General features: G+C 37.8%; 1 long non-coding RNA gene across 21 annotated transcripts in view; it reads left to right on the top strand.

The window, feature by feature from the left end:
• Positions 1-24,251, top strand: part of LOC123615963 (uncharacterized) — a 330,500-nt gene that overhangs the window by 279,119 nt on the left and 27,130 nt on the right. For 14 of the 21 annotated variants that reach the window (XR_012499917.1, XR_012499910.1, XR_012499915.1 and 11 more), the window contains one exon: positions 15,824-15,890. This is a non-coding gene — a long non-coding RNA (uncharacterized LOC123615963). Of the gene's footprint in view, positions 1-15,823; positions 15,891-18,802; positions 24,250-24,251 lie in introns of those variants that run through there. The other 7 variants (XR_006723808.2, XR_006723810.2, XR_006723803.2 and 4 more) reach the window with 7 other exon arrangements.

Raw genomic sequence — 24,251 nt, 5'->3', positions numbered from 1 at the left:
TACATCTTTCAGTGTTGCTTCCATGCTTTGTGGGATAAATTCATCTTCATCCTTCTCCTTGATAAATCTGAGAAATTGAACTGAATTGTCTGTAGAGTGACACAGAGTTATATGGCTGAGTCCTAAGGCTTCGGGGGATTAGCCATACTTGGCTAAATTAGCATTTGGGATTATGTCAGCATGGGGACCCAAAAATGAGCAAAAATAAAAGCAAATGAGGAGGAACTTTGTTTCCTCTGGCCCAAATGTTTCATGTTTTCAGTGTTAAGAAAAAAGACAAATTACCAACACTGACTACACACAATTCAATCTCTCTTTCTCTGTCTCTCTCCAGCCCCCAAGATCCTGTGCTTCTTGTTTTATCTTATAGATAAAACAGCAGAAAAAACATCAAAACAAGTCACCCTGCTAAGCAGTAATTTCTTTTTGCTTTTTCTTTTGTGAACAGAAAACTTGACCAAGTTCTCAGCCTCTCGGGAGAACTTTATCGAAATTATTTTCTATTGCTCTCTACTAAATAAGACACCCAGATCCTTGCAGCTTATTAGTTTCAGAGAAATCTGAAATATAAAATATGTGTCACAGTTGGCACTTGATTTACACCTTTCTCTGAAAGGCCACCAAGGACTATATAGTTTAATTACGCTTTCAAATTTAGAAAGGGCAACAAAGATGTAGATTAAGTGATCCATCCAAGGTCATGGAGATGAAAAATGACAGACTAGAAAGCGAATAGCAGAGGGATTTTCAAGTACCTTTTCCTAAGTTGTTTCTTCTTCTTCTCCTTCTTCTTCTTTTTAAATCTCTCTCTTCTAACTTTTTTCTGCCCCTCATTGTGCTTCCCTTAGATTATTACTGAGGATTCTGGCAACACAGTGCTTGGTTCATGACAGATGCCCAAGAAAATATCCATCACTCAATGAAAGAAAGACTCAAGCTACAGATACCAAGAGAAATAAATTAAAGCAACTTGTCATTGAAGATATTATTTGCCTTAGAAGAACATGGCACCATGACTATTTGAAAGTAAAAATGCTGGCTGAAATCACTTTAAATTCATGGCCACAGATTTCAGATGGATGTTCACCAATGCCTGGCAGTCCTGTTGTACTGGACATTCAATTCCCTACTTTCTCCAAAACAATAAATCACTAACCTTGGAAACCCACAGAAATCTTTAGTGAACAATCAAATACTAGAATAAAAACAAATTTACAGGTAGAGGATGGCCTAGCACAGCTTTAAAAAAAAAAAAAAAGTCTGCTTTTGGTGAAGGAGGGGCACATGTAAAAAAAGGCCAGTCAAAAATCTCCACCAGAGCTTGAAAATTCATAGCTCGTGAGTCTCCATGCACAGCCACTTGAAAACAGATGTCATACTTTCTTTTCTGTTCAAATATTCCATGAGCATAAGCACAGAAAAATCAGAAATTCATTATGCTGGTTATTCTCTGCCTTTTCCATTCAACTTCATGTCAAGGAAATAGAAAAGAGACCAAGGATTAGTGCATCTCTTCATCTCCTTGCCGAAGAAGCTCACTGCCATGGCAACCACACACACACAGAGACATTTGTAGAACCCCAGAAGTTCAAGTTTTTGCACATTACTATCATCACAGATATAGGCGCTTTGTATACATGCAATCTCCAGCAAATGACAAAGTCGAAAGCAGCCGTCATGGCCTTCCAGCTTCCCTAATTGTTGTTTCCCCTGAGAATGCTTAATGGAATTCATGCAATGTAATCAGACTTATACAAACATTTCACATTCATGTCAGCTTTGACCGGGGTCCAGATGAGTACAGCCAACGATAAGGGAACAGATAAATAAATACATTGCGCTTGTGCTCCTCTGCCCTGCTGCACTTGAACTACTGTAATCGCCCATTCTCTCAATTTCCTGCTTCTACTGTACTCCTGATCCAACCCGTCTCCTCCCCTAAATTGACTGTGAACACTGCTGCTGGAGACAGTTCTAAAATGTAAATCAGACCACGTCACCTCCCTGTTTCAAACTCTCCAGTGCCATCTCATTGTCTGGGATTATCTGGCCCCTGTGTGAGCCATCCTCCTACTGTCACAGCACGCTCTCCCCACAGCCTCCAGTCAGCCCAGGCTCTTCTCACAAGCAACCCCCCAGCCTGAGGAGAAACTTTGCCCGGGTCCCACTGTGCACGTGTCCCCATTCAGGTGGCAGTTCTCCAGACACACCTCCCCTTCATTCTTCATCAAAGTACCCCAATCGCTTTTTTCGTAGCAACTGTCTCAGTTTGCGAAACCTGTTTATAAATAGTTGTGTTTGCTTATTTCCTTATCTCTTCCTTCAAAGACTGTAAGATTGTATCCATTCCACTCTCTGCTGTAGAGCAAGTTTCTAACTGTGCTAGATGCAGAGTAAGCACGCTTGACGTTGCTTGAATGAACAAACATCTATCATTATCCAAAGAGGGTGACAGCTGTTAAGGGTCACAGTTGCCCCCAAAAGAGACCAAGTTTAAGCCTTCTGCCCAGTGATTACAGACACCCATTCAGCCCTCTCTGTCTTTTCTTCTCTGTCCTCTTGCCCTTTGACCAAGTTAGGGATTTACATAATCTCAGGGTTTTCCAATGTGATAAAGCCTGAGGAAGCCATGAATCAGTCTATTGCTTATTTTTCATCCCAAGATTTTTGACCCCTGCAGAACCCTCCTACACTGCTGGTGGGAATGCAGTTTGGTGCAGCCACTGTGGAAAACAGTGTGGAGATTCCTCAAAAGACTAGGAATAGACTTACCATATGACCCAGGAATCCTGCTCCTGGGCATCTATCCAGAAGGAACCCTACTTCAGGATGACACCTGCACCCCAGTGTTCATAGCAGCACTATTTACAATAGCCAAGATATGGAAACAGCTTAAATGTCCATCAACGGATGACTGGATAAAGAAGAGGTGATATATTTAAACAATGGAATATTATTCAGCCATAAAAACCGACAACATAATGCCATTTGCAGCAACATGGATGCTCCTGGAGAATGTCATTCTAGGTGAAGTAAGCCAGAAAGAGAAAGAAAAATACCATATGAGATCGCTCATATGTGGAATCAAAAAAAAAAAAACAAAAAACAAACCAAACCAAAGCATAAATACAAAATAGAAATAGACTCATAGACATAGAATACAAACTTGTGGTTGCCAAGGGGGCGGAGTGTGGGAAGGGATAGACAGGATTTCAAAATTGTAGAACAGATAAACAAGATTATACTGTATAGCACAGGGAAATATACACAAGATCTTATGGTAGCTCACAGATAAAAAAAATGTGACAATGAATATATATATGTTCATGTATGACTGAAAAATTGTGCTCTACACTGGAATTTGACACAACATTGTAAAATGATTATAAATCAATAAAAAATTTAAAAGAAAAGATTTTTGACCCCTGCATATTTTAAGAGAAATCTAACCTTGATTCATTTATACTTGATGAAAATGATTTCATCTAATTGTCCTCAATTTTTTTTTTATCAAAACCTTCTTTCGCTGATACAGGAAGTCATATTTTGTCCAGACTAGATGAACTTGAACCCCCAGGGACGTTTGAATTCTACTGCAACCTCAAAAACCACAAAAATGGAAGAAATTCACAAAGTCAAATGTGTCCTTGTGCCTTGTCGATAAGGCCTAACATTTTGTTCATCTTGGGAAGAATTGTGTGTTACCAGGATCACCCCCACTGCGGTTTCTTGGTACAGACACGTGATACTACATGGGGACTCCGATGTTAAGAAGGCAGTTTTCACAGCCACCCCTTTCAGCCTTTTGAGTTCTCATGTAACCTTTGAAAACAGCTGGTCCAAATTCCATCTGGTCCCAGATCCACACAGCCCTCCTCTGCATTGTGTTCAGTTTGAGGACAAAGGAAGTTCAGGGAGGAGCATGGAGCAAGACGGGATTTGGCCAAGCAATTACGGCTGCTTTGGAAGCAGTCACCCAGAATGCAGATTTTATTGTTGTTTTCGTTTTTGTTTTAAACCTTTAAATGACTCATGGGTCTGTACACTTTTATACTTTTTTTTCCAAAGCTGATAGAAGGTTTAATCTTACTGCATGTTGTTCTATCCATTAAAATAAACCCTGGATATTCATGAAGAATACCTCTTTATGACTTGCTTAATTTCCAGATACACAAAGACCACTGTAGCCCTTAATTTCCCTCAATGAGGTCCAGCAAAATTTAATTAAATGATGGATGTGACATCTTCTGACTCTGAATGAGAGTTATTTATGTAAGCAACAGAATGTAAGAGAAAAGAGATCTTGCCAGAAGCTTGGAGTCCAACAGTCTTAGGCTTTTGTATTAGCTTGACCTCAGATTTCTCATCCAAAAAGCAGACCTAAGTAATAGAAACTTATGCAGCAGAGGATTACAGGGAGATTCAAATAAATCAATGCATATGAAATGTTTAGCATAGAGCCTCGCATATAGTATATACTCAATAAAGAAAAGCCAGTATCATGAATGCTTTTTTTTTTCTTCCTTCAGAATGAGGAATAGGTCACAGCAAACCTGTCTGAAGTAGAATCTGGGCATATGCTTGACATCATTCAGTAGTGAAACACACATGGGTAGGCATCAGCCTCAGCCCCTACAATTCAAATTCCTGCTACAGCAAAATGGTGTGTGACTTCATGGCAGGAATCTTAGGGACTGCTTTCAAGGAGACTAAACTGCAAGAATCAAGTGTCTGCTATTTCTAAAATTTTATGTACTGGAATTTGAGACATGAAACTAATTAAAATTCACTACATATGAAAATAGTTTGTATCCAAGAAGGAAATGTTTTAAAATCCCATGTTAGAAAAGATATGTGAAGGAGATATTCTCATGTACTACTAGTGAAAATAGAACTTGGTATCATTTTGGAAATGAGTACAAAAATATTTATTAATTTTTTCAACAATTATTTATTGAATATTTTGAGAGTTTATGCATTTCAAGACCTAGGAATTTCACTTCCCTGCATTGAACACTAGAAGAACACATGCAGAGACATGTATAAAATATCCAGAATAGTGGGGTTTGCAATAGTGAGAAATTGGAAACAACCAAAAGTTTCTTTCACTTTTAAGTAAGAGAGGCTAATTCTTTAAGAAATAACCCTAAATATTTCAAAAGACTAACAACTGGATGTGGGGCTCATGGGTGCCTATGTGGTGATTTCACGACTCAGCCTTATTTCGTCTGTGGCTCTGCTATCCCCGAAGACCTTGGAATCTTCTGCTAAATCCTTTGCATCTAGCTGGCACTTGAGAAATGAGAAAAGGCAAGGAAGACTTCATAAGATTTTTATAGATCAGGACTGTATCATACATCACTTCTTTCCACAATCCAATGGACAAAACTCAGTAACCTAGCTTTACCTAATCACGATGTGGTCTAGATACAGGGTCAGGAAGAAATGGAACAAGAGTTTTAATGAACAACTGCTCAACTTCTGACACAAATACTATAAGAACGTCAAAAGAATAGGGCAGATCTATGTTTACTAGTAAATGAGCCTTCCAAGAGAGACTATTGAGTAAAACAAAGTAAGCAAAAGGCATGTCAAAGGATGGGTTCCCTGGGAAGTAGACCACGAGAGAGAGTTTACTATTCAGGATATTTATTAAGTAATACTCTCGTTATCAACATCTGAGGAAGCAGGAGTGGGCCGAGGGAGCAGGTGAGCTGCAACACAGATCCAACAGCAGCCTCAGTCACCCCATGCAGAGCTCTCAACCTTGAGATGTCATTCTGGGTTGTCTCAAGCTGGGCCAAAGTGGCAAGATATCTATAAATTTGCAATGAACTTGCATAAAACTTGTACACTGAAAGTCGATCGGTTATTAGATGCTGGCTGATTCTGGAGGGGGTGAAGTTGAGATGCCTCTTTGCAATTGAGACAGTCTGTCAAGGGCCTGACAGCTAAAGACTGGTGACAGCAGTCCCACCTGAGCCAGTGAGTCCTTCCTTGGAGATGGATTTGGGCAATGCGTCACAGTGTCTACCCCATAACTACGCAATATCACCTATGATTACTGCAAAACAAAACAAAGGCATGCTTGTGTTCTTTGACTGAATTTCTATGTAAATACAAAGAAAAAATCTGGAGAGATTGAAAAAAAAAAAAACAGGACACTTTACATAATAATAATAACTAGATGTTAAGATTGTTGTGTTCCTTTGAGAAAAGGAGGCAGGTCCAAGATTGAGGTTAAAGGTTAAAAAAAAAAAGACCATCCATATCTGTAATATTTAATATTTTCTAAATGAACTATATTTTACTGATATAGTAAAAATGGAATAAAATTGTATTGGAGATGGGCTTATTGTATAAGGATATCTGATAAGGATGTTGATGAAAACAATAGTCTTCAAGGAGCAGGACCTTCCATTTCAAACGCAACCCATTAAAGTGACTGTTATTTATTCAAGGATTGATCGACTTTCCTTCTCTCTTCTTCCTCCCACAGCTTTTTGGCCATTTATTTGCTTACTAATATCTCCATCAAAGGGTGACTGGGGTTGGGGGCACTGGGTGTGGGGAGGAGAGGAAGGAAACTAGAATCAGCAATTTCCATTACTTGCTAGCAACCTGGTAAAGAAGTTTAGTGCGGGAAATGCTGGAAATCAGTTATTTGGATTATCTGAGCCTGTCAACCATTCATGTTACACCCTCTCCCATTAGCATGGACTCATGAGAATTGACCATAATTGCATTTGCAGTGATGCTCTGAAACAAGGTTGTTTTCAGTGATTATGTGGTTCACATTCAACCTTTTTTCCTCTTTCAAATGGCACATCCTAATAAGGCATTTTGAGGAAAGAGAAATTTCCTATTGTATTCTTATCTGTAACACATTTACACATCACTCAGGATGAGACAGTTAATCTAGATAGACCAAGACTGTTTTCTTGAATTTGAAGGGGCATTTTAACTTTTGTTTTGGTCTGGTAATAGAACAGTTTATTTGGGAGGTCCAGAAGTCAAGAAGTATAATTTAATCAATAAAAAACAATAAATATTTGTTGGATTTAACAGAACTAAATATTTTGTATAATGCCAGTGTTATAAGTCTGTCTTTATCATCTTGGTTACGACTATTCATACACTGGGTTTTAACCAAACAACTCAAGCCAACGTGAAAAAAAAAAAAAAAGGACAGTTTTCTCTTGGAATTAATACTATGTTGGAAAAAGCTTGGAATAAAATTCAGTAACTTAGGGTTCTGATTTAGACCAACACTTAATATAGTGATTTTGAGGTAAATTCATCTAACCCTGCCTCAATTTGTTCAGCTATAAAATGGATGTACAAGAAGAAGTCCTATACTTAATGTTTTACACATCTTTTGTATGACGATTTTTACCCAGACACTGATATTAAGCAGCTATTGGAGGATTTCACTGGCACTGAATCTCAATTTAACTGTATATAGGCTGTTTGCTGTTTCCTAAGAAAGTTAAGTCGCCTCTCCAGGATTCTATATCTTCATTTGTAAAATGAGGTTGCATATAATTCATTTATCCCTGGATTGCTGTGAAGGTCAAAAGGAAAAAAGCAGGAAAAATGTGTGGCACAATGCTTGGAACACAGCAGTCCACAATACAAAGGAGTGATCCTCAAGTCTCAGCTATCCCCCTAACAAGACCCACTCTGTTTTTCTCCTTTTCTAAGGAAAAACACACATTGTAAAATAAGCATTCTTCAAAGACAACTTGAAGACGTCTGGGATTTCCAAAGGCCAAAAATTCCATGAGTTCACAGAAGCTTTCACTAATTCCACTGATCTAAAGACAAAAAGGAGTGACTCAACTGTGTGCCCAAACTCATTTCTGATGATTTCTCCCATCCTACCCTTTCTGCCTCTCTGGGGGTGGTTGTGCCTGTGAAAACGATTGAAGTTGTCAAGAACAGAGTCAGCTTTCAAGATTGGAATGTCAGGGTAGAGTCTTCTTTTCTGCAGACCAGAAGAGCCTTGGTTGGGTAAGAGACTTCAGGTCTGAAAGGAGACAGATCAGGGATATAGGAGCTGATACAGATAAACAGCAAAAACACCTTGGAAGAGTGATATATCAAGAGAGACTAAAACAGAACAAGAACAAGATCATGAAGCAAGATGAGATAAGAAACCAAAAGACCTTGTCTACAAGCTGTAATGTGTGTGTTGCAACCAAAGGCTGACTATATCCTATAAAGTCCCAAATTACATAACTGTAATGGGTAATGGGCACTTTCTCAAAAAAGAGAGATTTGTTTTCCCTTTTATGGCCAAAGAGAAAAGCATGAGAAGTAACCCCATCAGGAAGTGCAAAATGTCATCATGTGAGCTGGTATATTTCAGGTGAGCTAGACTGAAAGGATTATGCAATTGGGTTGATTTTACATACAGCACAACCTTGCTTCTAAAGGTGTTGAGAGACAAATTGGGGACAGATATTAAAATGTTCAGACGCTCTCTTTTGTTGTGAATAGGACACAATTGGGCACTAGCGTGTAAGCTCCAACTTACATGCTAGGGACTGTCTGTTTTATTCCCTGCTGTAGTCCCAGCTCCAAGAACACATCCCTAGATAAGTATCTGTTGAATTAATTAACCAACTGTGAGGCCTTGGGAACAAACTAGTCCATCTGTGGAATGAGAGGATTGGATTAGATCATTCTAGTTTAAGTTTTTATGGTTCTATCAGAAACTACAAGTGAAAAATTATTATATTTTCCATCTCCATCACCTATGTCACTTTTCCTTTGACACCTATGTGATCTACTCCAGTATGACTGGATGTAGAAAAGCACCCCTGATGGGAGACAGGATGTTTTCAGTAGTCCAAAGACACATTTTGTTTATTTTGAAATAGTTACTTGCTTATCTTACATTTATTAGAAAAATACAACTAGTTTTTCAACTCCATTTATAATAATGTTATAGAATTTACTTTTCAAATAAATTTAAGTTATAAGCAAGTCAACTTGAACATATTTTAAATAAATTATAATGCAAGCTCTCCAAAGCAAAATATCACAAAATTGTGACAAAACCAAGTGCCATTTAGGAAACAGTCATCTCCACTAGTACTAATGGCACGTATCTTAAAATTGAATTTTGCCTAGTGCTCTCAAAGAGAATAAATCATATCTAAAGTAACCATAATATTTAGCTGGGTATCCTTTAGCACTATATCCCTGCTTGTGGTAAAGTAACTGCCTTAATTGTACTTTTATAAAATACACTTCTTCTTCTGGACATGAGGGACTAATTACTACCAAAATGACCGCTGCCATAAACTATTAGCAAGTGAAAAAAATATACGAACTCACTGTTTTCAGACAGTGGACAATAGGCAGCACAAAACTATGATCCCAGAGAGGAAGAGAACACATGAGGTGAGGACATAATACCTGAGATATTTTTCAGATTGCCACTCAGGGAAGGAAAACCCAGGTAGAACATGGAGGGAGACTCACTCAGTAGATTAAAGACTGAGGAAGTTCAAGTGACTGAAATCTGAAGGGCAGAGTACTGAAAAAGAAGAAGATATGTAGAAAAAATTTTCAAAAAATATGCACAAGGGTGCCTTTGAGTCTTTGGCTGATTTATGTTAAGGTGTATAGGACAGGACTCCATAAGACAAAGAACAACTACTTGGAAAAGAAAAATAACTGAAGAACTAAAAACTGAATGATTACCATAGCTCCCATTGGGCTGAGATACATTCAAGTTCCAGTCAGCCAGTGTGGAGAATCATCACTAAGTCAGTTCAGCATTCAGTACAGAATGTTCATGCTTCAGTAGATGCAAAATTATCTCTAGAATAAAGACTACTCTATACCTTCCTTAAAACAGCTTAAAAAGATTAAACTAATTCATATAAAATTTAAATGCTTGCCAGATCAAAGAGCAACACTCTTTAAAGGAACATAATAAAATACAGACATTCAACAATGTAACATCAACACTGCCCAGCCTCCAACCAAAACTTACTTGACATGGAAATGATAAGGAAAAATTCTTTTCTCCATAACCAGGAGGAAAATTAGTCAACAGAAATAGACCCAGAAGTGATAGGTGATGGAATAAGCAGACAAGAATGTTAAAAGTTATTATAAATAGTTTAAGTATATATTTTAGAAATGAAAACAATAAGAGAAATGAAAACTGTTTTAAAAAAGACCCAATGAAATTTTTAAAACAGAAAAATACAGTATCTGAAGTGAAAAATTTACTAAATGGTTACAACAGCAGTTTTATGCTGCAGAAGAAAAGGTCAGTGAACTTGAACAGAACAGAGAGAGGACAGGATAGTCTTTTCAAAAGTTGGTGCTGTTAACAATCAGAAATCTACACTGAAAAATATCTTACTACATATAAAGATAAACCACTTCTTACTACATATAAAGATAAACTAAAAACAAATCACAGGATTGAATGTAAAATTATAAAATTTTATGACTTTGTGTAGACAATGATTTAGTAAGACACAAAAAGTACTAGCCATTAAATAACAAATTGATAAATTGGACTTCATCAAAAATAAAACTCTTACTGCTGAAAAGGCACCATTAAAAAGATGACAAGTAAAATACTGAAAGAAAATACTCACAAAACATATCTTTAACATAAAACTGCACCCAGAATATAAAAGAACTCATATAATTCAATAATAAAAAGACAACCCAATTTTTTAAATGAGCCAAAGATTTGAAGATATACCTCACAAAAGAAAAAAATCTGAGTGGACAATAAACAGTAAAAGATATTCCACATCACAGTCACCAGAGAAATGTAATTTTAAACCACAATAAGGTATCACTCTTTACCCACTAAAATGGTTAAAATGAAAAAAGCCTGATATTACCAGTTTGGCAAGGACAAAGATCTGACAACAAAATATGATGGAGAAATGAAACAAGGAAATGTAAACTGGGATGGGAAGCTACTGTTAATGGCTAATTTATATTCTTGGTATTGCAATCCGTATTTTCTACTGTTTTAAATAAATAATTCAACTTCCACATGGAAAAACAAAAACAAACAAACCCCAAAAAGGATGTAGATCTGGAAATGTCACGCAATGGTGGTGAGGGTGTAAAACTGTATAAATATCTTAGAATACAGTTTGGTAAGTTTCTTATAAAGTTAAACTTACCAGATAACCCATCAATTCATCTTCTAAGCATGAACCTAAGAAAAATAAAAACATATATCTACACAGGCTGTATATTTGTATATGAACATTTGTTGGTACATACACTATGACTGATTCTCAAAAACATTTTGCTGAGTTAAAGCAACTGAACACAAAAGAGTGCATACCACATGATTCCACTTGTATGAAGATCTAAAGTAGGTCAGTTTCGTCTATACTGATAGAAATGTAATGGCAGCTGTGGTTGGATTGGGAGATTGTCAGGGCTGAGGCAGAAGAGACTATTTTAGTGTGTTGGAAATTCTCTGTTTCTTCATTTGGATGATGGTTAAATGTGTTTACGCATACATCAAAATTCAGTGAAGTGTACATTTTAAATGAGTACATTCATTTTGTTGTATGTAAATTATACTTGAGTAAATTTGGTAATATACATAAATGTATAGGGCAAAGTTATTGCAGGTTTCTGCCTATACATATTTTATATCAGATTATCTCCTTGTTACTTATTTCTTTCTGTATCAGATTTATGCTATTCTATGTCTCTCCTTTTCTACTCTTGGTAAGTTTCAGCCATTCTGCCAGTATGTTACATGACCAACATAATATGTGATAGCTGTTGTCATATCTACAAATACTTTCCGTTGTACAAAAAGAAAACCCCCCAGACTGTTACCAGTTAGGTGGCATACCCATGAAAGGTTTGTGGCATACCAAATGAGACCCAAAGATTTCCATCTTCTAGCTCATATTAATACCATTATATAATGCCTAAGCTAATGTTCCTTATGCAAATTCTTAACAACTCTGCTTTTTTCCCCTTCTTCTAATCACAATAAGCCCAGGATGCTATCCCAAGTCCATGCTCATGAATGCCATGCATTGGTGAAGGAAGGCAGAAAGAAGCTTTTTCGTGATCCAAAAGCCTCTTTGGACAAAAGATAATACAAACTGTGGGTCTGGTTGCCAAAAACATCAGATATTTTAAAACTTCTGCTCATGATCCAAAAGCTGAAAGTGTATCAACCGAGTAATAGTATCCAGAAATAATACAGTCCAAAAGTCTTTGCAGAGTGATGAACAAAATTAATGTCAACAACATTAAACAGCCAGAAAGCAAAAGTACATTGTCAACTAGCAACAATAAATTTTAGCATTACTGTTGTAAAATTTATAGCATTACTGTTGATGAAGTTAGCCTTTCACAAGGAGACAGAGAATCAATAGCTGCCTAAGAGTTTGCAGCTATAGAAATTTAAATGGGGACTGACCAGGAATTCAGGTGTAAAAGGTACTAGCAGAATATATAAACCAGATTTTTTTTTAAAGGCTAATTATAAATAAGTGACCAAAAAAAATGTGGCATTTGAATAACAATTTCTTCCATTTCCTAGAAAAATTGAACCAATCTTTATTCAAAGTATAGCAAATTTAAAGCATTGTGCACTGATAACTTAATGGAAAAAGACTTCTGGGTATTTAAACTGTGGCTCTGAAAGTGCAGAATGGAAAAAAAATATTTTTAAAATTCAATGCATGCACTTCTGTTTATCAGTCTACCTTGTATTTCTCTGCTTAGATTTTATGGTATTATTGTTGAGATGCTTATCATACAGCCTACTCAATTGGACCATGGTATATCGATGCACAGAGTTAATCAACCAGACTAGATATGTGCTAAGGCCTCAGGGAAGAAGTACATTAAAGCTAACCTCCAACACAATGAGTCGTCAACATCCTTGGGAAAGCAGGGCTGTTAAACAAAATAAGGAGGCCATATTGCTCAGTCATCTCGGTGGGATCTAATGGGAATTTCAGAGTAAATTCATTTTTAAGATGTGTAGGAAACTTAATAACTCAAAGCGCCTTTCTATTCCAAACCAAGTCATCCCACCTAATCTTTTCATTTAACACCAGTTGGTGTGCTTAATGGATGAGGAAGGGAAAGGATGTACTTAAGTTGGTTCATCTTTGAGAGATCCTTCTTTAAATTTTGCATTTTAAACTCCTTTCACAGCCTTCTACAAATCTATTAACTCTCCTGTCACAACTTAAGTATATCTTTTGGTTTCAGGGAATGTGACAGTGTTTAGGATGCTGACTTTTACGATAGTAAAACACCTCAACAAACATGCTGAGGGCTCACCAAAACTAGAAGACGCCACCTAACTGACAAAATAATCAAGCGATTTTGAGTAACTTCAAAGCTTAGTGCAGCAGAATGAGATATGTTTGTATCTTCAGACACCCCATATTCCTGTTTTAAAATGGTTATTTTAAAAGTGATAGTAGTAGAACACTATTTATTACCACTTTCTAAAAAACCATCTTAAAATAGAAATATGGAATGTCTGAGGATATAGACATCAATAGATAATTGGATAAAGAAGATGTGAGATATATATATATATATATATATATATATATATATATATATATATATATATAAGATGGAATACTACTCAGCCATAAAAAAGAATAAAATAATGCCCTTTGCACCAACATGGATGGACCTGAAGATTTTCATACTAAGTTAAGCAAACCAGAAAGATACAGAAAAATACCATATGATATCACTTATATGTGGAATCTAATAAAATGACAAAAATGAATTTATTTACAAAACAGACTCATAGAAAACAAACTTATGGTTATGGAGGGGTGGCAGAAGGGGATGGGGAGGGATAAATTTGGTGTTCGGGATTTGCAGATACTACCTACTATATAAAAAATAGATAAACAACAAAGTCCTACTGCATAGAACAGGGAACTATATTCAGTATCCTGTAATAGCTTACAATGAAAAAGAATATGTAAAGGAGTATGCGCACATTATATATATATAAATGAATCACTACACATTAGCAGAAATTAACACACCATTGTAAACTGACCATACTTCAATAAAAATACATTAAAAATTTCTAAATGTTATACTATGTATAAAGTGCCTACAACTTGAAAAAATGATAGTAAATAAACCTTGACTTTGAACAACTCTTTGCTCTTTATTCCCTTACCCTTACAAGTGTATCAGCTTAATATCAGAGAGTAAAGAGTATCCTTGGGATTTTAAAAACTAGTGATTATTTCCTTTTAGGTTCAAGGTTCAAACATAATTTGACCTACCTCTATGAATAACTGAGTAACATTCCAGGGAAGGCTTTCTTACTTTTCACTGTCTTATTCAGAAACAACCAATAAAACATTACACTCAAACTAATAAAATTAAGAAGAACTTTTATGAAAGAGGATAAAAATTTTAACATTTTGACTTGGGAACATTTGATGGAGAGTTTGAATGCTCCCTTACACCCACTAGCTCTTTCCATGAGATCAACTCTGTTGTTGGCTGCCTCTCTTTGTCCCAGTAATAACAGCAATCACAACAATAACTTTCTTTCTCTGTTTGAGTCACTATTCTAAGTCCTTCACACATAACTCACTAAATTCTCTGAATAATCTGAAGCATTAGTTATCATCATCTCCATTTTGCAACCAAAGAAACTGAAACACAATGAATAATTATTTGCCTAAGATCTCAGAGCTTAGGAAGAGATGAAACAAGGGCTTGAGCTTTGCACAAAATGACGTCCTCAAATGCACAAGGAACACAATAGAAGTGCATCCGTGAGGCCCCACCTGTGAATGTCCTTCAAGTAAAAATACCAGCCGGGTTGAAATAGCAAAAACTTAATCAACTGATGGTCAGAGAGTAAGTATCAATATCTATGTCCAGCTGGAAGAGAGCTGGAAAGATCTCTCTTATACTAAGTCAATACAAATTCTGGTTAAAGAAAGAACAAATTCCAGTAGTAAGGCAGGGTACCTTTTGAAATACAAGAAAGAAATTTTAGAGTCACTTTCCAGCAGTACCACTGATTACTGAAAAGTCATCTCCATCAGAAAGCAACTTTAAAAAATCAGCAGCAGTTTAACTGTGGCTTACTGAATGGTGAGCTGGTCAAAAATGACAGACTTCCAGGTCTGTTCTTACGGAGCAGGGCTCATGGAGTGATTGCTGAGTAGGCAATGAGATGGGCATTTTACCTGTGGCATGTCTGGTTAGGAATTATGCCCTTTTTTACAAATTTGGAACCTGAGGCTCGAAACATGTTAAAGGTCACCCAGCTACTTGGCAGTATTATTGGGATTCATCTCCTGTTCTGAGTACAAAAGCCCTCACTCTTTCCACCATCTTAGGCTTTGACTCCCATCGTAGAAGCCCTAAATACAAATAAGAACAGAGAGCATTGTCCAAGATGGGCTTCAATTGTCAGCTTATCTATTCAGACAGATATTTTGGCTTTGGAAAAGACAATTACTAGTTAGTCTGTCACCCTATTTCATATTCTTGTCTTTCAGTGTACACATGAGAGGATTACTGTAACATTTTAATGTGTGCAAACAAATAAAATCTGGCTATATCAGATCAGCTATATTTTCCAAAAAAACAAAATAAAGGGGGAGTGGAAAAGTAATGTTATCTCGTACTTCAGGTGGGAGATGCTTAAAGGCACGAGGGAAAACCCCCAGTGGAAACTAGTCACTATTTTTCACCAGTTCGGCTCAGTTTCTGTTGCCTAATCATTTTCTTATCGCCAAATATTGCATATTTACACAGGTGTGTCTCTGATTTAATTGTTTAGGACCAGTCACTGGAGGCGAAACTACGTGAGGCAGCTCTGCTGATGCAGTCCAGCTGGGGTCTGACAGGTAAATAATTATCACTAATCAAAGCCTAAATGAATTCAGGTTCTTCAAAGTCAGATGGGGGCTGGGGAGGGTTATAAATGAACTGTTAGGAATATCAGGAGAAATAAGAGCTGGGCAGTCTAGTCTTGGATGAAAACAACAAAGAGAAGGGTGAACAGTGAGACACTGTCGTCTGTCACACATATTATAGAGCAAAGCGATCCGGCTGGGGCTCTGTTATTCCCTCTTCAGCCACCATCAGCTTGGGGGATCATAGGAGCCTGTCTGTAAAGCTGAATCCGATGATGAGCTAAGTCCTTTTCAGCCCTTCGAGGGTATAATCTTAGGATTTCATTACACAGAATTCAGATTTCTTGACATAAAGAGGAAAGAAATCACAGCAAAGGAAATCATAAGTAAAACAAAAAGACAATCTACAGAATGGCAAAAAATTTTTGCAAATGAAACCAACAAAGGCTTGATCTCCAGAATATATAAGCAGCTCATACGACTTAATAAGAAACAAACAACCCAATCCAAAAATGGGCAGAAGACCTAAACAAGTAATTCTCCAAGGAAGACATACAAATGATCAATAGGCACATGAAAAAATGCTCAATATCACTAATTATCAGAGAAATGCAAATCAAAACTGCAATGAGGTATCACCTCACACCAGTCAGAATGGCCATCATTCAAAAATCCACAAATGACAAATGCTGGAGAGGCTGTGGAGGAAAGGGACCCCTCCTACACTGCTGGTGGGAATGCAGTTTGGTGCAGCCACTGTGGAAAACAGTGTGGAGATTCTTCAAAAGACTAGGAATAGACTTACCGTATGACCCAGGAATCCCGCTCCTGGGCATCTATCCAGAAGGAACCCTACTTCAGGATGACACCTGCACCCCAATGTTCATAGCAGTACTATTTACAATAGCCAAGACATGGAAACAGCTTAAATGTCCATCAACAGATGACTGGATAAAGAAAAGGTGGTATATTTATACAATGGAATACTACTCAGCCATAAAAGCCAACAACATAACGCCATTTGCAGCAATATGGATGCTCCTGGAGAATGTCATTCTAAGTGAAGTAAGCCAGAAAGAGGAAGAAAAATACAATATGAGATCGCTCATATGTGGAATATAAAAAAAAAAAAGCATAAATACAAAACAGAAATAGACTCATAGACATAGAATACAAACTTGTGGTTGCCAAGGGGGCGGAGGGTGGGGAGGGATAGACTGGGATTTTAAAATTGTAGACTAGATAAACAAGATTATACTGTATAGCACAGGGAAATATACACAAGATCTTATGGTAGCTCACAGAGAAAAAAATGTGACAATGAATATATATATGTTCATGTACAACTGAAAAATTGTGCTCTACACTGGAATTTGACACAACATTGTAAAATGATTATAAATCAATAAAAAATGTTTAAAAAAAGAGGAAAGAAATGTCTTTCTCTGGACTCTGTATCAGACAATATTGCTTAAAACAAAAATCAAGAATGACATGAATATTTTCATATGAAGTATTTGCTAAAATTTTGTTACATCTGTGATGTTTTCCTCAGCCCTGAGTTCACAGGCATTTCAATAAAGGCAAGTGGAGGAGCCACAGTGGGCTTATTCCTGGCTGCCTGCGGCACGTTTCGGGGTGCTAGCCTCTTGGTTCTAACATCATTGGTGCCAGCAGTTCTGGCTTGAGCCAGCTGGACTTTGGGCCCTGAGCTGTGTGGCTTGTTGAGAGCAGGCTGAGCTACTTGGAGTTAGAGCCAGTTACCCTGCTTCCCCTAAGTCAATCTTTGCAAAGTGTAAAATTCACCTTTGTGAATTTCAGAGAGAGAGAGAGAGGGCAAGAAAGCGAGAGAGCATGTTTATAAAGGATGGATTCCCAGAGACCTACAAGAGAACAACAGAAGGCTGACATTTCCCCCTCCAGGCCAATTACTTGTCTCTCATTTTTCTTATTACTTTGCATAATAATTTTCTTCTTTCTCCTCCGCCCCTCTTTTTTTTTTTTTTTTTTTTTTTTGAGTTCAGCTGCACTTAGAAGGACTTAATGGCATCACTTAAAGTTACAGGATTAAAAAAAAAAAGAATGAGCACGTATTTCCTCCTCAAGAGCAAACCATCCGCTCTGAGCACTTACTAACAGAACAGATTGAGGTGGGAGGCTATCCATGGTTATCCAGGGGCCAGTGGATTTCAGCAGAGAATGCCATGGAGTTATCACGAAGGACGCCTTCCCCGAAGCCTTAGCCCTTGTAAGATGTATACACCAGCTTTGAGGACATTTATTTCAAAGTCAGCCTGTACTGGCTTGAGAGAGCTGTTCAGCCTTCTCTGCAGCTTCCTGGTAATGAATAAAACAGGTCTGATCATTGTCAAGAATACACTCAGGAAATCTGTGGTGCAGGCCTGCAGCTTCCGAGCCACGGACACAGAAATCTAGTTCAATCAGCGTTGAGAACCATGCCCGAAAAATGCCTTCTGTTTTGGGACAAGACAGGATGGCTGTATTAGCCACAACAAGGCCCTATTTTGATTGGTTTTCATCAATTTGACATTGGTGGGTTTTTTTTTTTTCCTTCTTCTGTCTTGTGAAAGCATTTGGCTTTGAAGCAGAAAAAAGAATTTTTCAGTTGTAACTCAAAGTACTTTCTTATTGTCAGTCATAAAATGTGGGCTGGAGGATTTACCTTATGGTTTGGCTCCTGGCAAGAAGTAAGCAAGAGTCCAACATCAGGGGAAGGTATTAAATGGCCACTTGAGTTTCTCTTCTTCTTCTTCTTTTTTTTTTTTTTTTTTTTGGTACTTTTTTTTAGTGAAGTATAGTTGATATACAGTATTGTGTTAGTTTCTGGTGTACAGCAGAGTGATTCACTTATACACATATCTTCATATTCTTTTTAATTACAGGTTATTACAAGATATTGAATACAGTTCCCCATGCTGTATAGTAGGTACTTTTTGTTAATCTACTTTATTTGTAGTAGTTTTTATCTGCTAATCTCAAACTCCTAATTTATCCCTCCTCCCCACCTTGAGTTTCTTTTCTTAATTCTCTTCTCCAGTCTGTTATTGTGATGCACATCCTGATGCCCTGGACAGAATTCCTGACACAGCCTTGAATGTGGGGGTCTGAGAGAAACACGCGCTCTCTCTTATCAGAATGAGGACCTCAAATATCACAACCCCAAAGAAAAATACCACCATCTTAAGGAAATGATTCTGACTGACTAAGGTCCTCTAAGATACTATGTGCTGACACAGGGAAACTTAGGGCCACATGCTGAAAACATTTGCAGGCCTGGAAAATAACTGGTTTAACAATTCAAGATGCTTTAAAGTTACTAAGAAAAGAAAATACATAAAAACAAATAAACCTCCCTTTCCAAAAGTAATGGTGTAAGATAAGCTACCCCTGAAATGAATAAAACAGAGCTGGCTATTAAATGCAAATTCAGCTTTATAAAACTCCTCAACAATTGACCAAAAAAACCTCATCACCCCATACTCCAAATGGATGTGTAGAAATATCTATTTCATGATTTCAAAATATTTAGATGAAAAATGAAATATTTAGTCAATATCTCAGATATATTTTCATCTGAGTGTCATACATCTCCGGGCTTCCAAAGAGTTTCTCCAAGTCTTCCATAATCCTGGATGATTTTGGGAATTTTCCTTTTTTTTGGTCCAGCTACACAGCGGACACTAGGATATTCATCAGTGTTTCTTAACCTTAGCACTGTTAACACTTTAGGCTGGATAAGTCTCTGCTGTAGCGGCTGTTTCAAGGCATCCTTAGTCACTGTTCCCCAGGTGCCAGTAGCACTCCCCAGTTGTGACACCCAAAATGTCTCTAGACATTGCTAAGTATCTCTTGTGGAAGCAACACTGCCACCAGTCAAGACACATTTTACTTACTTTTACTAATTCAGTTCCAAATACACAATACTGTAGGTGCTATTACTACCCTTCTATTTCTTCATCGTTTATAAATAATGAGAAAATAGCTGAGAGTGTTTTAAGTGATCTGTTCAATTTCATAGAAATTGAATTTCAATTTGCCACTTACGGAAGTGGCAAAGAAAAGACTTCGGCCAAATTTGCAATGCTTATATTCTTTATCCTAACACAGGGAACACCCAGAATCTGAGTTGAACAACAGTGGAGGTGTTTTCTCTGTAGTCTAAGATTTCTAAAGACACTAGAAATAAGTAAGTGAACACTTTCTTAAAAGAGTCATAAAATGACTGTATTCAAATTTCCTCCCAATTCAAAGATGTTCTTTGGAAGGCAGGGGAGGACCAGGCACCTGGCCATACCTGGATGTGGGTAACTGAGCTGTAAGTAACTGCTTCCATTTACTTCTTAACACTTGCTAGTTATTTCCGTTACTTGAATGAATAGATACATCGAAAGAATCTGCCAGATTCACGGCAGAGCAGACTGCTCTACCACTGGTTGGTGAGAGATCCGCTGTGACAGTGGAAAGAGAACGGAATGTGGGAGTTGGGCACACCTAGTGTATTCTGCTCACCAGCTTGGGGAAAATGAGGAACTCCCTTTAGCTTTTGATTCCTTATCTGAAAAAAGGACAATCCTATCTTGCAAGCTGATTATAAGGAGAAGTTAATATGTGCCAAGCCCACGACATAGAACTTGGTATACAATATGTACTCGATATATGCCAGCCATTCTCATGATTCATTTAATCGCTCTGAGTGAGAGATAAAAGGCAATTTTTTTTCTTTTCATTTGAGAATCAGTGGGGGAGACAGACTTCATAATATTTACTGGGCTTTGACTATATACCAAATACTGTGCCAAGTGCTTTACATGAATTATTTAATTTCATTCATGAAGTTCATCGCCTACTGAACATTTATATTAGGCATCTCTTCTTTGGTTTGTTTACTCACCTGTTATCTGTCTCCTTCACTTACAGGAGAGCAAGGAGCATGTCTATTTTACTCACTGATAGAGTCCCAGTGCCTCAACCCTCAATCAATGTTAGTTGAATTAATAAATTAATGAACAAGTGAAATAAGAAAGGTCTCCCTGCGAAGGATCTTTGACTCTCTTCTGTCAAGTTCTCTTGATTCTTTCATGGCAGCATTTCTGGGATTCATTCATGTCTCATCATTTCCACAACCACTCACCTTCTCCCGACCCTCACTGCCTTGAGTCTGGACCATGGTAGCCACATCATAATTCTCATGTGGTCTCTAGCCTCTTCCCACTCCCACCCATACTCCTTGCTGCCGCCCCGGGCATCTTCCTCATACACCCCCATCAATTAATCATTGTCAGTGACCAGGGCCAGGCCAACATCTTCATCCAAACCAAAGCCTTTCTGGATCAAGCTCAGTTTGCCCTAACCCATCCCACCCTCTAGCACTGAATAACATTATCCTGTATTCCAGGCAGATCACTATCTGCTCAAGCACTTTGGTAGATGAACCTGAAGACCATCCACCACGGACGTGGGGTACAGTTTACTGAGTGCCTCCTTTGATCAGGCACGTGTACTGTGTTCTACAACACAAAAGAAACTCCTGTCCTTTCACGCTTAAACCATAGTTAAGGATAAAAGCACCATAACAACTGAAGTACAGTATCAATTGATTTGAAAAGGACTATACAGGATACCAGGTAGGCACCTGTTACCCACACTTGGGAGGTCAGAGAAAGGTGCCCAGGGGAAGGAGGGTATAATTTGACATCTGATATCTGAAGATAGAGACAGCTTTTTTAGGAAGAATAGTGTATAGAAAATAATAGCATGACTTAGCCCCCCAGAAAAAGAATATGGCTCATTGGTGAACTGAAAATAGTTGAGAATATCTGGAGAGTAGGATGCAAAGGAGGTGGAAAAGAAAGGACGGGTGAGAGATGTCTGGAGAGGTAAATGGTAATCAGAGATTTTTGACCTCACTCTCAAGACAATGGGAAATCACAAAGGAATTTTAAGTATGAAAACTGCAATGTTACTATTTGGGTCTCTAAGAGGGGATGGCTTTTCCAGGGGCAAATAAGCTACAATTTATTCCTCACAGAATAAAGCCTTATACAGCAAATCTATTTCTTGACAGAAAAAGGGAATGCCACCTAAAATGTAGCAAAATGATTTTTGTCCTAGGAGTCTGGAAGAGCTCTGGAAAGCCTGCATTCAGGTGCCACAGTTCCTTTGTCTGTCCAAAGAGGGGAATTAATAGACACTATGATCTCCCCGGCTTCTCTCAGCTCCTGCCTCCTCTGAACCCTGGCTTCCTGCAGATGGGCATTTAAAATAAATGATTTTCTATGCTTTATGTTGATTTCTATTGTCTTTCATTATTTTATTATTATTATTATTATTATTATTATTATTATTATTATTATTATTATTATTATTTTTGGCAGGAGGTAATTAGGTTTATTTATTTATTTATTTTTAGAGGAAGTACTGGGGATTGAACCCAGGACCTCATGCACGCTAAGCATGTACTCTACCACTGAGTTATACCCTCCCCCGCCAGATGGTCCTCTTAAAGCTGGAGCAGCCCTGTGATGGATGGATGAGTCCCTTCATCCCTTCATATAAATAGAAGACAGGCCAGAGGCTGCCTGTTCTCTCAGGAATAGGCTCCTGCAAAGTTAATCAGATAAAGTCCCAAGTATCTTAATATTATACCTTTAGAATCTAGGAGTCAAATTAGCATAGATCACCTCATGGAAATGAAATGGAGAGAATAAATACCACTCCGCTTCTTGACTCTGTGCTGTGTGCCCTGCCCTGTGCCAGTACTTGACACCCATGAGCCCCTCCACTTGTTACAACCAGACGGCAGCATCACCAGCTTCCAACATGAAGGGGCTGAAGGATAAAGGAGGACTCTGGCATTTGTCCAGAAGAAATAAGCATCACGAATGGTGACAGCTTTGGTTCTCTTTTCTTGTTTCCCATCACTTGGTCATTGACGTTTCAAGCATATATTCAACACATTTGCCCTTTTCTTTAGTGTTGCTTCCCCAACATTTTTTTTTTTCATTTTAACCAAAACAACTGTCTTATCAATATATCACCATAATATATGATTGAAAATATGCCACTCAGAGGCTGTGCTCAAGGGAATCAATTTCCCATCTCCTTTCCTTCTAGGTATGCCATGAAATAGGTAAGATCAAAATAAAATGCATCAAAGAATTAGTCTATGGAAATCTTTGCAGGAAATAATCCATCAACCTTTGAGATTGTCCATCTGGCTCTTAAAATCAGGGTAATTCCCTGCATACAAAACAGTAAGCTAATGTCAAACTTGAACAAGCCTGACACCAGGTACTCTCAAACAAGGAAAGAAATAGAAGATAATGAGGAGGTGATTTCAGAGGAAAAGCATGGATTCGGAATTAACCAGGCAAATAAGTGCTCTGATATGGAGAACTATTTCTTGTCATCGCCATCAAAACATTCCTGGCATTGAGGAGAATGACCCAGGAGCAAGAACAGGCTGGATGAACAAAGCTTTATAGCGATACATGCCTTCATTTTCGGTTTAAGGTCACCATGCAACTTTCTGCTGCAAAGATTAGTTTCCAGGGGAGACTCATTCATCAGTCTGCAGGACTAGTCACATGCCACTGTAACTCCCATGGGGAAAAAGCTCCCCCTTAGCAAAATGGACTTTGGACACAGACAGACCTGAACTGAGGTCTTTTGCTCTATCACATTCTAGCTGTCTGTCTTCGGCAACTTGCAAAACTTCTCAGGGCCTAACTTCTCAGGGCCTGTGCTCCCTCATTTATAATGGGAATAATATCCGGTACTTTGAAGACATGCCATAAAAATGAGAGGTAACATGTGTCATATGCCTAGGACACCGCTTGGTAAAAGAAGGCATTTCACAGACAGTAACCATGATAATTGAGTGGCATTCAAGTAAATTGGTTTCCTTGAGCTGAATCATAAACATCACCCTTCCCTCAACACAGGGGTCTGTTACAAAGGAAGCTTCTGAACCTGCAGAGCTGGACAATGTTCTACAGACACCTTCAATACTCTGCAAAAATAGGCTGTCACAACAATCTCCACCATGGTAAAAAGACTTCCTTACAGTTTAGCAGCAGGCCTTGTTCTGCCTAGGAATTTTAAACATTCTTAATGCACAAATCTCCATCAAACAGTGTTTTGAGACACTTACGTATCAAAGACATTGTACTTATTAAATGATAAACTTATTCTCCCATTCTTTATGACTCTAAGGCATAGATCACTTTCTCTCATAGGTTTTGAACTGATATCGTTCATTCATTAACATCTATCTATGAAATACAATGTGTAACATGCTAGGGATACAACACTGACTGGGAAGTGGTTCTG

Source organism: Camelus bactrianus, chromosome 17, assembly GCF_048773025.1.
Source record: "Camelus bactrianus isolate YW-2024 breed Bactrian camel chromosome 17, ASM4877302v1, whole genome shotgun sequence".
In the NCBI taxonomy this organism is placed as follows: domain Eukaryota; kingdom Metazoa; phylum Chordata; class Mammalia; order Artiodactyla; family Camelidae; genus Camelus; species Camelus bactrianus.
Note: the sequence above shows the minus strand (reverse complement) of the source record. Positions and strands in the feature narration are given on the sequence as shown.